Raw genomic sequence first — 13,872 nt, 5'->3', positions numbered from 1 at the left:
ACTACAAGATCAAAGTAAATTGAGAATAAATAAGACTTAAAACCAGAATCTGTATGTTCAGTTGTAAGCTAAGTCAAAATAGAAGATTGCCCTTATGTCAAATATCAATATATTTTTTTAATGTTTATTTTTGAGACAGGAGAGACAGAGCATGAGCAGGGGAGAGGCAGAGAGAGACTGAGAGGGAGACACAGAATCAGAAGAAGTTTCCAGGCTCTGAGCTGTTAGTACAGAGCCTGATGCGGGGCTCGAACTCACAAGCTGTGAGATCATGACCTGGGCTGAAGTCGTATGCTCAACCAACTGAGCCATCCAGGCACCCCTGTCAAATACCAATATTAGTACTTAGATTGGAGACTCAAAACTAGGCCCATTACTTCTGGTGAACAATGTGCAGTAAGACAAAAGCAAAAAAATACATGCTGTAATAATCAAAAAGAGGAAAAACTGTTACTAGGAGCAGATGATATGATTGTGAATAAAGAGAATATGAGTCTAGATGCAAATGATTATAAGAGTTCAGCTATGTAGTTAAAATTCATATAAATTTTTTATAACTAATAAAAAGTATGGCCACATAGTTAAGATCAGTTACAGACAGTTCAATGTACCAAAAAAAATTTTAAAAAGATTCTATTTACAACAGCAAAAATAACATTATTTTTATTAAATCCAACAAAAGAAGTGTAAGACTTAATATATATAACTTTTAAGCTTTATTGAAAGGCCTGAAAGAAAATCCAATAAATACTATTAATGGATGGGAAGAGTCAATTTAAATACATCGATTCTCCTCAAGTTAATCTACAGATTTAGTGCACTTTTAAATCAAACCTTAATTTGATACAAGTTTAATAAGCTTATTCTATTATTTATGTAATAAACTAAAAATATGAATTTTAGAAATTTCTGGCTCTGGCCATAACAGAGCATCAGATGTACTTTCCCTTGGTAAAAAAAAATCTATAAAGCTGGACAAGCTATATAAAGCAATAATTTTTAGAAGTTGAACAACAGACAACTCAGTGATATTATTTTTTGAGAAAAGGGGACAACATGATGTGAATTCCATACGGACTCTAATTTTCTGCCTGCAAACAATTTTCAAACTGCATCACAAAGGGGTGGGCCCCAAAGACAGAGAAAGCACTGGGTGAATGAAACAGAGATCTGAGTTTGGGGCTGCTGAGATGGTTAGAATATGTGGATAAAGTGAATAAAATGAGGATGAATGACAGAGATGCCATTTTTTTGTGTTTTGTTTTGTTTTTCTCTTTATTTTTATTTACTTTTTTTAATATGAAATTTATTGTCACATTGGTTTCCATAAAACATCCAGTGCTCATCCCAACAGGTGCTTCCTCAATGACCATCACCCACCCTCCCATCCTTCCCACCCCCCATCAACCCTCAGTTTATTCTCAGTTTTTAAGAGTCTCTTATGGTTTGGCTCTCTCCCTAACTTTTTTTTTCCTTCCCTTCCCCTCCCCCATGGTCTTCAGTTGAGTTTCTCAGGATCCACATAAGAGTGAAAACATATGGTATCTGTCTTTCTCTGCCTGACTTATTTCACTTAGCATAGCACTCTCCAGTTCCGTCCACGTTGCTACAAATGGCCAGATTTCATTCTTTCTCATTGCCAAGTAGCATTCCATTGTATATATAAAACACATCTTTTTTATCCATTCGCAGTTGATGGACATTTAGGCTCTTTCCATAATTCATCTATTGTTGAAAGTGCTGCTATAAACATTGGTGTACAAGTGCCCCTATACATCAGCACTCCTGTATCCCTTGAGCAAATTCCTGGCAGTGCTATTGCTGGGTCATAGGGTAGATCTGTTTTTGATTTTCTGACGAACCTCCACACTGTTTTCCAGAGTGGCTGCACCAGTCTGCATTCCCACCAACAGTGCAAAATGGTTCCCGTTTCTCCTATCCTCTCCAGCGTCCATAGTCTCCTGATTTGTTCATTTTAGCCACTCTGACTGGCGTGAGGTGATATCTCAGTGTGGTTTTGATTTGTATTTCCCTGATGAGGAGTGATGTTGAGCATCTTTTCATGTGCCTGTTGGCCATCTGGATGTCTTCTTTAGAGAAGTGTCTATCCATGTTTTCTGCCCATTTCTTCACTGGATTATTTGTTTTCCGGGTGTGGAATTGGTGAGTTCTTTATAGATTTTGGATATTAGCCCTTTGTCTGATATGTCATTTGCAAATATCTTTTCCCATTCCGTTGGTTGCCATTTAGTTTTGTTGATTGTTTCCTTTGCAGTGCAGAAACTTTTTATCTTCATGAGGTCCCAATAGTTCATTTTTGCTTTTAATTCCCTTGCCGTTGGAGATGTGTCGAGTAAGAAATTGCTGCAGCTGAGGTCAGAGAGGTCTTTTCCTGCTTTCTCCTCTAGGGTTTTGATGAGTTCCTGTCTCACATTCAGGTCCTTTATCTATTTTGAGTTTATGTTTGTGAATGGTGTAAGAAAGTGGTCTAGTTTCATTCTTCTGCATGTTGCTGTCCAGTTCTCCCAGCACCATTTGTTAAAGAGACTGTCTTTTTTCCATTGGTTATTCTTTCCTGCTTTGTCAAAGATCGGTTGGCCATACTTTTTTGGGTCCAGTTCTGGAGTCTCTATTCTATTCCATTGTTCTATGTATCTGTTTTTGTGCCAATACCATGCTGTCTTAATGATTTGTAGTAGAGGCTAAAGTCTGGGATTGTGATGCCTTCCACTTTGGTCTTCTTCTTCAGTATTACTTTGGCTATTCGGGGTCTTTTGTGGTTCCATACAAATTTTAGGATTGCTTGTTCTAGCTTCGAGAAGAAAGCTGGTGCAATTTTGGTTGGGATTGCATTGAATGTGTAGATTGCTTTGGGTAATATTGACATTTTAACAATATTTATTCTTCCAATCCATGAGCATGGAATGTTTTTCCATTTCTTTGTATCTTCTTCAATTTCCTTCATACACTTTCTATAGTTTTCAACATACATATCTTTTACATCATTGGTTAGGTTTATTCCTAGGTATTTTATGCCTCTTGGTGCAATTGTGAATGGGATCAGCTTCTTTACTTGTCTTTCTGTTGCTTCATTATTAGTGTATAAGAATGTGACTGATTTCTGTGCATTAATTTTGTATCCTGCAACTTGGCTGAACTCATGTATCAGCTCTAGCAGACTTTTGGTGGGGTCTATTGGGTTTTCCATGTATAGTATCATGTCATCTGCAAAAAGTGAAAGGTTGGCTTCATCTTTGTCAATTTTGATGCCTTTGATTTCCTTTTGTTGTCTGGTTGCTGATGCTAGCACTTCCAACACTATGTTAAACAACAGCAGTGAGAATGGACATCCCTGGTGTATTCCTGATCTCAGGAGGAAAGCTCTCAGTTTTTCCCCATTGAGGATGATGTTAGCTGTGGGCTCTTCAGAAATGGCTTTTATGATGGTTAAGTATGTTCTTTCTATCCCGACTTTCTCAAGGGTTTTTATTAAGAAAGAATGCTGAATTTTGTCAGATGCTTTTGCTGCATCGATTGACAGGATCATATGGTTCTTTTATTTTCTTTTATTAATGTGATGTATCACATTGATTAATTTGCGAATGTTGAACCAACCCTGCATCCCAGGAATGAATCCCACTTGATCAGGGTGAATAATTCTTTTTATATGCTGTTGAATTTGATTTGCTAGTATCTTACTGAGAATTTTTGCATCCATATTCATCAGGGATATTGGCCTGTAGTTCTCTTTTTCTACTGGGTCTCTGGTTTAGGAATCAAAGTAATACTGGCTTCATAGAATGAGTCTGAAAGTTTTCCTTCCCTTTCTATTTTTTGGAATAGTTGAGAAGGATAGGTATTAACTCTGCTTTAAATGTCTGGTAGAATTCCTCTGGGAAGCCATCTGGCCCAGGACTCTTATTTGTTGGGAGTTTTTTGATAACTGATTCAATTTCTTTGCTGGTTATGGGTCTGTTCAAATTTCCTATTTCTTCCTGTTTGGGTTTTGGAAGCCTGTGGATGTTTAGGAATTTGTCCATTCCTTCCACGTTGTCCAGTTTGTTGGCATATACTCTTTCATAGTATTCCCTGATATTTGCCTGTATTTCTGAGGAATTGTTTGTAACAATTCCATTTTCATTCATGATTTTATCTATTCCGGTCCTCTCCCTTTTCTTTTGAGAAGCCTGGCTAGAGGTTTATCAATTTTGTTTATTTTTTCAAAAAACCAACTCTGGGTTTCGTTGATCTGCTCTACAGTTTTTTTAGATTCTATATTGTTTATTTCTGCTCTGATCTTTATTATTTCTCTTCTTCTGCTGGGTTTAGGCTGCCTTTGCTGTTCTGCTTCTATTTCCTTTAGGTGTGCTGTTAGATTTTGTATTTGGGATTTTTCTTGTTTCTGGAGATAGGCCTGGATTGCAATGTATTTTCCTCTCAGGACTGCCTTCACTGCCTCCCAAAGCATTTGGATTGTTGTATTTTCATTTTCATTTGTTTCCATATATTTTTTAATTTCTTCTCTAATTGCCTGGTTGACCCATTCATTCTTTAGTAGGGTGTTCTTTAACCTCCTTTGAAGGTTTCCAGACTTTTTCCTGTGGCTCATTTCAAGTTTCATAAAGCATTGTGGTCTGAAAGTGTGCATGGTATGATCTCAATTCTTGTATACTTATGAAGGGCTGTTTTGTGACCCAGTATGTGATCTATCTTGGAGAATGTTCCATGTGCACTCGAGAAGAAAGTATTTTCTGTTGCTTTGGGATGCAGAGTTCTAAATATATCTGTCAAGTCCATCTGATCCAATGTCTCATTCAGGGCCCTTGTTTCTTTATTGACCGTGTGTCTAGATGATCTATCCATTGTTGTAAGTGGGGTATTAAAGTCCCCTGCAATTACCGCATTCTTATCAATAAGGTTACTTATGTTTGTGATTGTTTTATATATTTGGGGGCTCACGCATTTGACACATCGACATTTATAATTGTTAGCTCTTCCTGATGTATAGACCCTATAATTATTATATAATGCCCTTCTTCATCTCTTGTTACAGCCTTTAATTTAAAGTCTAGTTTGTCTGATAGAAGTATGGCTACTCCAGCTTTCTTTTGACTTCCAGTAGCATGATAGATAGTTCTCCATTCCCTCACTTTCAATCTGAAGATGTCCTCAGGTCTAAAATGAGTCTCTTGTAGACACCAAATAGACGGGTCTTGTTTTTTTATCCATTCTGATACCCTATGTCTTTTGGTTGGAGCATTTAGTCCATTGACATTCAATGTTATTATAGAAAGATATGGGTTTAGAGTCATTGTGATGTCTGTAGGTTTCATGCTCGTAGTGATGTCTCTGGTACTTTGTGGTCCTTTCAACATTTCACTCACAGAATCCTCCTTAGGATCTCTTGTAGGGCTGGTTTAGTGGTGATGAATTCCTTCAGTTTTTGTTTGTTTGGGAAGACCTGTATCTCTCCTTCTATTCTGAATGACAGACTTGCTGGATAAAGGATTCTCGGCTGCTTATTTTTTCTGTTCATCACATTGAAGAAATCTGCCATTCTTTCTGGCCTGCCAAGTTTCAGTAGATAGGTCTGCCACTAGTCCTGTGGGTCTCCCTTTATAAGTTAGAGTGTGTTTATTACTAGCTGCTTTCAGAATTTTCTCTTTATCCTTGTATTTTGCCAGTTTCACTATGATATGTCGTATAGAAGATTGATTTAAGTTACGTCTGAATGGAGTTCTCTGTGCCTCTTGGATTTTAATACCTGTTTCCTTCCCCAGATCAGGGAAGTTCTCAGCTATGATTTTTTCAAGTACACCTTCAGCCCCTTTCTATGTCTCTTCTTCTGAAATTCCTATGATACAGATATCATTCTGTTTGATTGCATCACTTAGTTCTGTGGATTTAGTTCTCTTAGTACTCCTGGATTTTTAATCTGTCTTTTTCTTAGCTTCCTCTTTTTCTATAATTGTATCTTCTAATTCACCTATTCTCTCCTCTGCTTCTTCAATCTGTCTATGGCCACCTCCATTTTATTTTGCACCTCATTTATAGCATTTTTTAGCTCCTCATGACTATTTCTTAGTCCCTTGATCTCTGTAGCAATAGATTCTCTGCTGTCCTCTATGCTCTTTCAAGCCCAGCAATTAATTTTATGACTATTATTGTAAATTCTTGTTCCGTTATATTGTAAATCGTTTTTGATCAATTTGTTAGCTGTTGCTACTTCCTGGAGTTTCTTTTGAGGAGAATTCTTCCGTTTCATCATTTTGGGTAGTCTCTGAGGTGGCTCCAAACTGCAGGACACTTCCTCTGTGCTGTGCAGAGTAACTTGTGTTGGTGAGTGGGGCCACAACCAGACCTGATGTCTGCCTCCAGCCCACCGCAGGGGCCACAGTCAGACTGGTGTGTACTTTATCTTCCCCTCTCTCAGGGGCAGGACTCACTATGGAGTGGTGTGGCCCCTGTGTGGGCTGCTTGTACACTGCAGGCTTGTGGTGCTGTTTGATGGGATCTGGCGTATTAGCCGGGGTGGATCTGCAAGGTGCACAGGGGCAGGAGGGGCAGACTCAGCTTGCTTTGCTGTTGGTGTCCCCTGCAGGAGGGTTCCTGCAGCATCAGGATGGAGGCAGGCCGGTTGGAGGGATGGATCCACAGAAGTACAGCATTGGGCGTTTGCACAGTATAAGCAAGTTCGGTGAAGGGAACTGGTTCCCTTTGGAGTTTCGGCGCCTCTCTGCCCTTCCTACCCTCTTCCGTGGGCCTCTTGTCTATGCTTGGCTCCAGAGAGTCCTTTGCCAGTCTTCTGGCAGGTTTCTGGGTTATTTAGGCAGATGTGGGTGGAATCTAAACAATCAGCAGGAGGAGGTGAGCCCAGTGCCCTGCTATGCCGCCATCTTCCCCTCCTCTCCCAGAGATGCCATTTTAAAAGTCAACATAGGGTTTCTCTTAAATCTTGGGTTGAATACCATGCAGTGCTTGCAAAGCATAGTTTTTTCAAGGCCACCAGTGAACAACTATTAGAAAGCTTATGAGCTGAACAGAGATTCCAGATTTTACCCTGTTGTGGAGAATTCTGACCAGCCAAAGAGAATAGTTCTCATTAAACATCTGAGCATTTGTCTGAACCTAACAAAGACTGCATCCAGGAGAGTAAGCATAATCTAGACACACGCTCACAAAGCCTTAAAAAAAAATCCTTGATATAAATAACTCCATGTCAGAACAGAGGTCAATGCTCTTTAATGGAAGACAACAAAATCTGTTCATAACATACCAGCCCAGCATAAAAAAATGAACAACAAAAACTAGGCATCTAGGACCAATACGTGAGTAAAAATCCAATGAACAAAGACAATAAAACAGAGATGACATAGATGTTGAATTAGCAACCAATGACTAAAATAGCTATTTAAACCTATTGGAGATTGTAAAAGACAAAATGACCATAGTGAATAAATCATTGCAAATCTCAAAAAACCCATTAAATAGAACAAAAATACACAAGATATGAATAAAAATGAAGTAGATTGGGTTTAACAGACATTGGGACCCTAGACATTAACATCAATGTACTTGGAGGCAGAACACAAGAAACCATCCAAACTGAAGTACAGAGGGAAAAATATTAAAACATAAATGAACAGAAACTCAAGTGGTCTAAAATATATGTGGTTAGATTTCTTATGCAAGTCCACTGACTATCCTAAATACAGAGAATGACTAAATTCAACAGAAGCAGTTAAATAGTCTGTCAAATAAACACTGGCTGCACGATGGTTGAGGATTGTGTGTATGAGGCAGGAAAAAAGTACCATCATCTATACATACTCCGGGCTTTGGAAAAAAAAAATGGTAGATAGATAATAGATAGGTAGTAGATACATACATAGATAATAGATAGAAGATAGATATAGATATCGCTTATGAGGATTAATCACAGCTTTGCCTGCAGAGATCTTTTAAATTTCTAGATAGTAAAACAATCTCATGACTAAAAGAGTTGAGCAGGCAAAAAGCAGACCAGCAGATTGCTCATGGCCCAGAAATCTTTGATCCAGTATAAACTGAAAGAACTATCCACAGCAAAAGAGCCCCTGGTGTGACTCATAATTAGGTTTATGCTACTGATGAAATAAGCTTATTAAGGGATGTTAAAAATGTAAATTGAAACTTTAAAACAAAATTATTGGAAAACATAAGTTTAAAACTAGAAAATTAAGCAAGATAAAATAGTGACAGGCAGTATAAAGGCAAAAGTAATGATCCCAGACAAACATTTTGCTTAAATCTAGAAGTCCTTTTTACCTTTCCAGACTGATTATGGTGGATGGAGAGCAGTTACTTTGAAGTGTTTAGCTTTCCATGGGGTCATAACCCTACAAATAGAAGACTGCATTTGGGATTCTCTTTAAGGGTAATAACACCGTTTCTTTTGTGTGGCAACATGTACTGAAAAAAGCTTGTATTGATTCTTTGGGTTTTCTTTTTCTTTTCTTTTCTTTTTAATTTTTTTTAAAGTTTATTCACTTTTGAGAGACAGAGAGAGACAGAGCACGAGTGGGGAAGGGGCAGAGAGAGGAGACACAGAATCCAAAACAGGCTCCAGGCTCTCTGAGCTGTCAGCACAGAGCCCAACGCAGGGCTTGAACTCACAAACCGCGAGATCATAACCTGAGCCGAAGTCGGACACTCAACAGACCGAGCCACCCAGGTGCCCCAATTCTTTGGATTTTCTAAGTTAATAGGTAAAGGTTTCTTCTAGGGAAAAGCAGGCAGCTTTGGTTATTTATGAACACCAGCCTAGCTTACAGACCACACAGACTAGAAGGTAGAGAAAGGATTCTAGTTTGACTTACACAACTTGAAGTCTTGTGGGTAAAGAATTAAGAGAAACATTGTAAATAAACAATTTATTGTACTTTTGATTGGAATGTTTTAGAAACCTAGTCTTTCAAGGAGCTAGTAAACAGACAAAATTAAAAAAAATTTTTTTCATTAACTCGTGATTTGCCATTTGAAGCATATCCTGATCAAACCATGACTCAATCACATCCATTCTTATCCTGAACCAAAAGTGGACTGAAGCAAAAAAGGATTTATTTAAATAATGACCACAATGAATATTTTCTTTAATAAATAAAAGACAACAATCTACCAGTTAACATTGTCCATTTATACTAGTCTTTAAAACTCAGGTTAATAAATTGCTTTCCTTCCTATTCATAAAAGGTTGAATGTTTAAACTTGTATACTGATAATCTGTGGCTTGAGTTGACACAATAGCATGAAAATAATAGGTCCTGAGGATATTCACGAGACATCAATAAAGCCCCCACCATGAAGTTGCCAATGGTATGTAATTTTTTTCTAAGAAGTTGGAGAAGATTTATGTTTGGGGAGACTTTCTGAATGGAGGGGCCTTTATGATTTTGTTTTCTATCATTTCCTTATTGAGATGAATTTAGGAATTCAAAGAACAAGAGGAAAATGAAACCAAGCAAGACAGACATGGCTACCTCTGAAAATTAAAACATTCTCAAAGAAAGAGGATTGTTTTGTAATTCTCATATCAGCTTCCCACACCTCACCTAACATCCACCTATGCCCCCCTGACTTGAGAATCATTCTTTACCTGTGACTAAAGATGACTAAAAATTACATATGATAAAAATATATACATGTATGAATGAACTCATAAATGCTTCAGGGAAAGGGCAAAGTTGCCCATGGGATTTAATTTATAGATAAAAATATTAATTAATCTTCACAAGAGAATAATTCATTCATTCTGCCACTGATTTATCTTATGAAGAACACGTTTGTTTTAATTATAGGATGATGATTGTATGGAAATACATCCCAACAAAAACCTACCTGAACTGAGTGTGACCATTACTAACAGCAAAATTATGAATTTATGTACATCATTGAACAACACTAAACCCCTCAAATACATAACAATTAAATCCCCACCAAATTCAGTGATAAGTGAAATAGACATATTCTAAATATATCAAAAGTAGTCATGTGTTTTTAATGGCAAGTATTTGCTACTTTTGTAAATCCAACCTGCTCATTTCTCCACTCAATAACATATGTGGCCAACTCCTTCTCTTTCTATCTCTTTCTGCCATATAAATTAGTAAAAAGGAATTTATTTTAAAGGCAAGAATATATCCTAACAAGCCTAAAATTTTTGGTGTCAATAATTAGGGAGGAAAATATCAAATAAAGCCTTATTTAGTTCAATAGTCTAATTACTAAGTTCCAGAGGATAAATATGTGTTTCTAAGTTTGTAAGAAGAGGACAGATTTCAGATAACACTACTAGTCAGGGGAAATGTTCTCCCTAGAGCACTATCCTAATTTAAGAACATCGTTAAAATATCATGAATAACAATAGCCAAAAGGTGGAAACAATCAAAGGGCCTACAGACAGATGAATGGAAAAACAAAATGTGGTATATATGTATCTATCATCTGTCTATCTACAGTGGAATATTATTCAGACTTAAAAAGGAAGGGGATTCTGTCACATGCTACAATATGAATGGATGAAAAGGGAAGAGAAGGGAAAGAAAGCATTTCTCTCAGCTTCACAGCCATCATAAACACATGCTTTTCCCACCTCTGTAAGTCAGATTTGGAAGGTCATTTCTGATGATGAAGGGTGGCCGCCTGAACAAGATTTTCATTCTCTTTTACTCCACAAATGCAGGCAAAGGAAGAGAATATTGAATTTCCCTTTCTTTTTAAGTTTATGTACTATTTTTAGAGAGAGGGGGGTGGGCAGAGAGAGAGAGGGAGAGGGAGAGTCCCAAGCAAGCTCTTCGTGCTGTCAGTATGGAGCCAGATGCTGGGCTCGACCCCACAAACAGCAGGATCATGAACTGACCAAATTCCGGAGTCAGACGCTTAATTGACTAAGCCACCCAGGTATCCTGAAAGAGATTGCATTTCTGTGTCCAGAGTTTTGTTTCTGTGTTTTCCCTGAAGGAAGTGGAAGGGGAAGAGCAGGGGCTGGGATACCTACATAATGAAACAAAGTAATAAGGAAAAAATTTTCCTGAATAGAGAGGCATGTTATGTAATTGTTGACTTATGCTGAAGCCAGACCGCCTCCTTACACATTTTGACTCTACAACTATTAGCCATTACCTTGTTCATGAAATGTGGCTTCTTCATATATACAATAAGTATAATAATATTACCTATCTTACAGGATGGTTGTGAGACCAAATGAATTAACCTTTGCTGCTGCTGCTGATTAAATGAGTCAGAGAGTTAGTAGGATTTTTTTTTATGAAGGGGATAGATATCTGTATATCTATTTACATATTTATATATCTTCCAATTTTGCCTTATATAGAGAGACATGGCTCCTTTTTCACTTCTTTAGTGACCTGATAAATTTATCTTAGTCACAATTATATATATATGTATATGTATATGTATATGTATATGTATATGTATATATCTGTATATATAATTACGTATGTATATCGGGTCAAAATAATTTCCAGAAAGCCATTACAGAACATTATCATCATTTATATCCATTTCATATGATGAAGCTTAGCTCTTAGATTATATATCTATGTATGCTGATATCTATTAGTAGATTATATATCTATATATACTGATATACAGATATATATATATAGATATATATCTGTTCAAAATGTTTCTACAGTCTTAAAAATTATAACATAAATACTTCCCAAATGTTATTAAGTCTTTATTTTTTTTAATCGAACTATAACAAGAACACCATTATCAGATTATTAATATGAGAGGCTAGAATTTACATGAGAGCACCAGTCATCAATGAGAAAGTTCTCCAAAGGAAATGTACACAATATGAAAGAAGAAATAATAGAAATTGAAGGTAAGTATTTAGATTTAGTAAAAAGATTCTTTATATGTAAAACACACACGAATAAATCATTAAACTTTTATATTTAGTTTTGGCTATTAGTCTAAAGGTAAGTTCATCTAGATACTAATCTCCTTAAGAAAATAACTTATTTTCTTTTAAATATTTTTTTAATGTTTATTTATTTTTGAGACAGAGAGAGACAGAGCATGAACGGGGGAGGGTCAGAGAGAAAGGGAGACACAGAATCTGAAACAGGCTCCAGGCTCTGAGCAGTCAGCACAGAGCCTGACGCGGGGCTCGAGCTCACGGACCGTGAGATCGTGGCTTGAGCCGAAGTCGGACGCTTAACCGACTGAGCCACCCAGGCGCCCCGAAAATAACTTATTTTCAAACAAACAAAATGTATGTTTGTGATTCATTTTATTTTAGTGTAAGTACCTTTGTATAGTCCATCTTTTTCAAAATTCTACATAATATTTAAACTTGGATAGAAGTATTAGTTTTATTAAAATATCATGTAAAACAAATTTTGAAAGGCAATCATACAAAGCTCAGATCATGGGGAATTTCTGATATTCTGATACTTCAATTTTCTGGTTAATTTAGGTTTTAAAAAGAAACTTTTCTTTATATGCCAATGTTTGCAATTAGAGCCTTTTGTCAGGCATCATCAGTTTGCCTTCCACAGTGGACACATTATGACAAATATAATTGAGTTTTTGATGATAGATTATGGTACAGGGCCTCGGAGTCACAAATTATTGTATATATACAATATTTTCAGTGTAAAATTGTAGGAGAATGAACTGAATATGTCCCCATTCCAGGGACTGTATATGGAGTTTGCTTTTTGATCCAACCTACTTTTTAACTTTGAAAGCTAATGATAGTAAATTTTTAAGAGATACATTGAATTAGAAATGTACAACATATATACATATATAAGTAACAATTCTTAAAAGTACTTAAATATAACCTTTTTTCATAAATTTGTTTTATTTTATCTCATTTTATTTTATTTTTTGTTTCTTTTCCCCACACTGCGACTTCAGGCCATTCAGGGACATTGTCAACTGTTTCTATTCCAGTAGGTGTCAGGCTCTCCCAGTGTGCACACCAGAAGGCCTCAGAAAAGGCAGGCAAACAGAAGCTATGATGCTTTATTCCATACTTAATCCAGTTGCTTTTGTAAATGGACTCTTGTAGCATTTCCTCTTAAATAATGTTTAAAATAATATTTTCGTACTGAAAAAACTAAAATGTGTGAAAATACAAAATTTCTCATTTAATCACCTAGACTATATAAGCAGTTGTTAAATTCCAGCATGTATAATTCGATATGTATTTATATATTCAGTAGTAATTTAGTGAGGAAAATATCAAAGAAATGATAAAAAGGAGATGATTAATTAGAAAAAATTAAGACAAAGAATATATTGAGTATCAGTTTTCACTGGCAGTAATCTAGGAGATGCATTAATTTCCCAAGGAACTTTAAAAAATATTCTTTAACATATGGTGTGTTTCTCTTGAGAATTTTACAGCTTGTGAGAATAATTTCCTTTGGATGCTGTTAGGTTGGATAATAAGTTTGCAAAATTCACACGACAGAAATTGAATGTTTGTGTCTCCCTCAAATTTATATGTTGAAATCCAAATGCCCAATATGATAATATTGGGACTGGGGCCGTTGGGCGATGACAGTGTCCTCTTGATGGGATTATTGCCCTTATTAAAGAGGCCCAAAATCGAAATCTGGAAACCCAGAAAAGGGCTCTCACTTGCTCGTGCTGGCAACCTGATCTCAGACGCCCAGTTTTCAGAACTATGAGAAGTAAATTTCTGTTGTTTATAAACCACCCAGTCTGTGTTATTTTGGTATAGCAGTCTCAATGAACTGAGACAACATACAAATTTAATTGATCAGACTTTTCATATCCAGAACGTACTCGTAATTCAAAGAAATAAGCAGAAAGATGCGTATTATGATA

The 13,872-nt window shown here is 36.5% G+C and overlaps 1 protein-coding gene across 4 annotated transcripts in view; it reads right to left on the bottom strand.

Moving 5' to 3' along the window:
- The window catches only part of MMRN1 (multimerin 1), a 76,668-nt gene that overhangs the window by 52,261 nt on the left and 10,535 nt on the right, over positions 1-13,872 (bottom strand). The window lies entirely within an intron of this gene.

Source organism: Lynx rufus, unplaced genomic scaffold (assembly GCF_022079265.1).
Source record: "Lynx rufus isolate CCGP_SWC_20201006 ecotype Redwood Valley unplaced genomic scaffold, mLynRuf1.p SCAF_3, whole genome shotgun sequence".
Taxonomy (NCBI): Eukaryota; Metazoa; Chordata; class Mammalia; order Carnivora; family Felidae; genus Lynx; species Lynx rufus.
The sequence above is the reverse complement of the archived record's forward strand: the minus strand, read 5'-3'. Positions and strand labels throughout refer to the sequence as shown.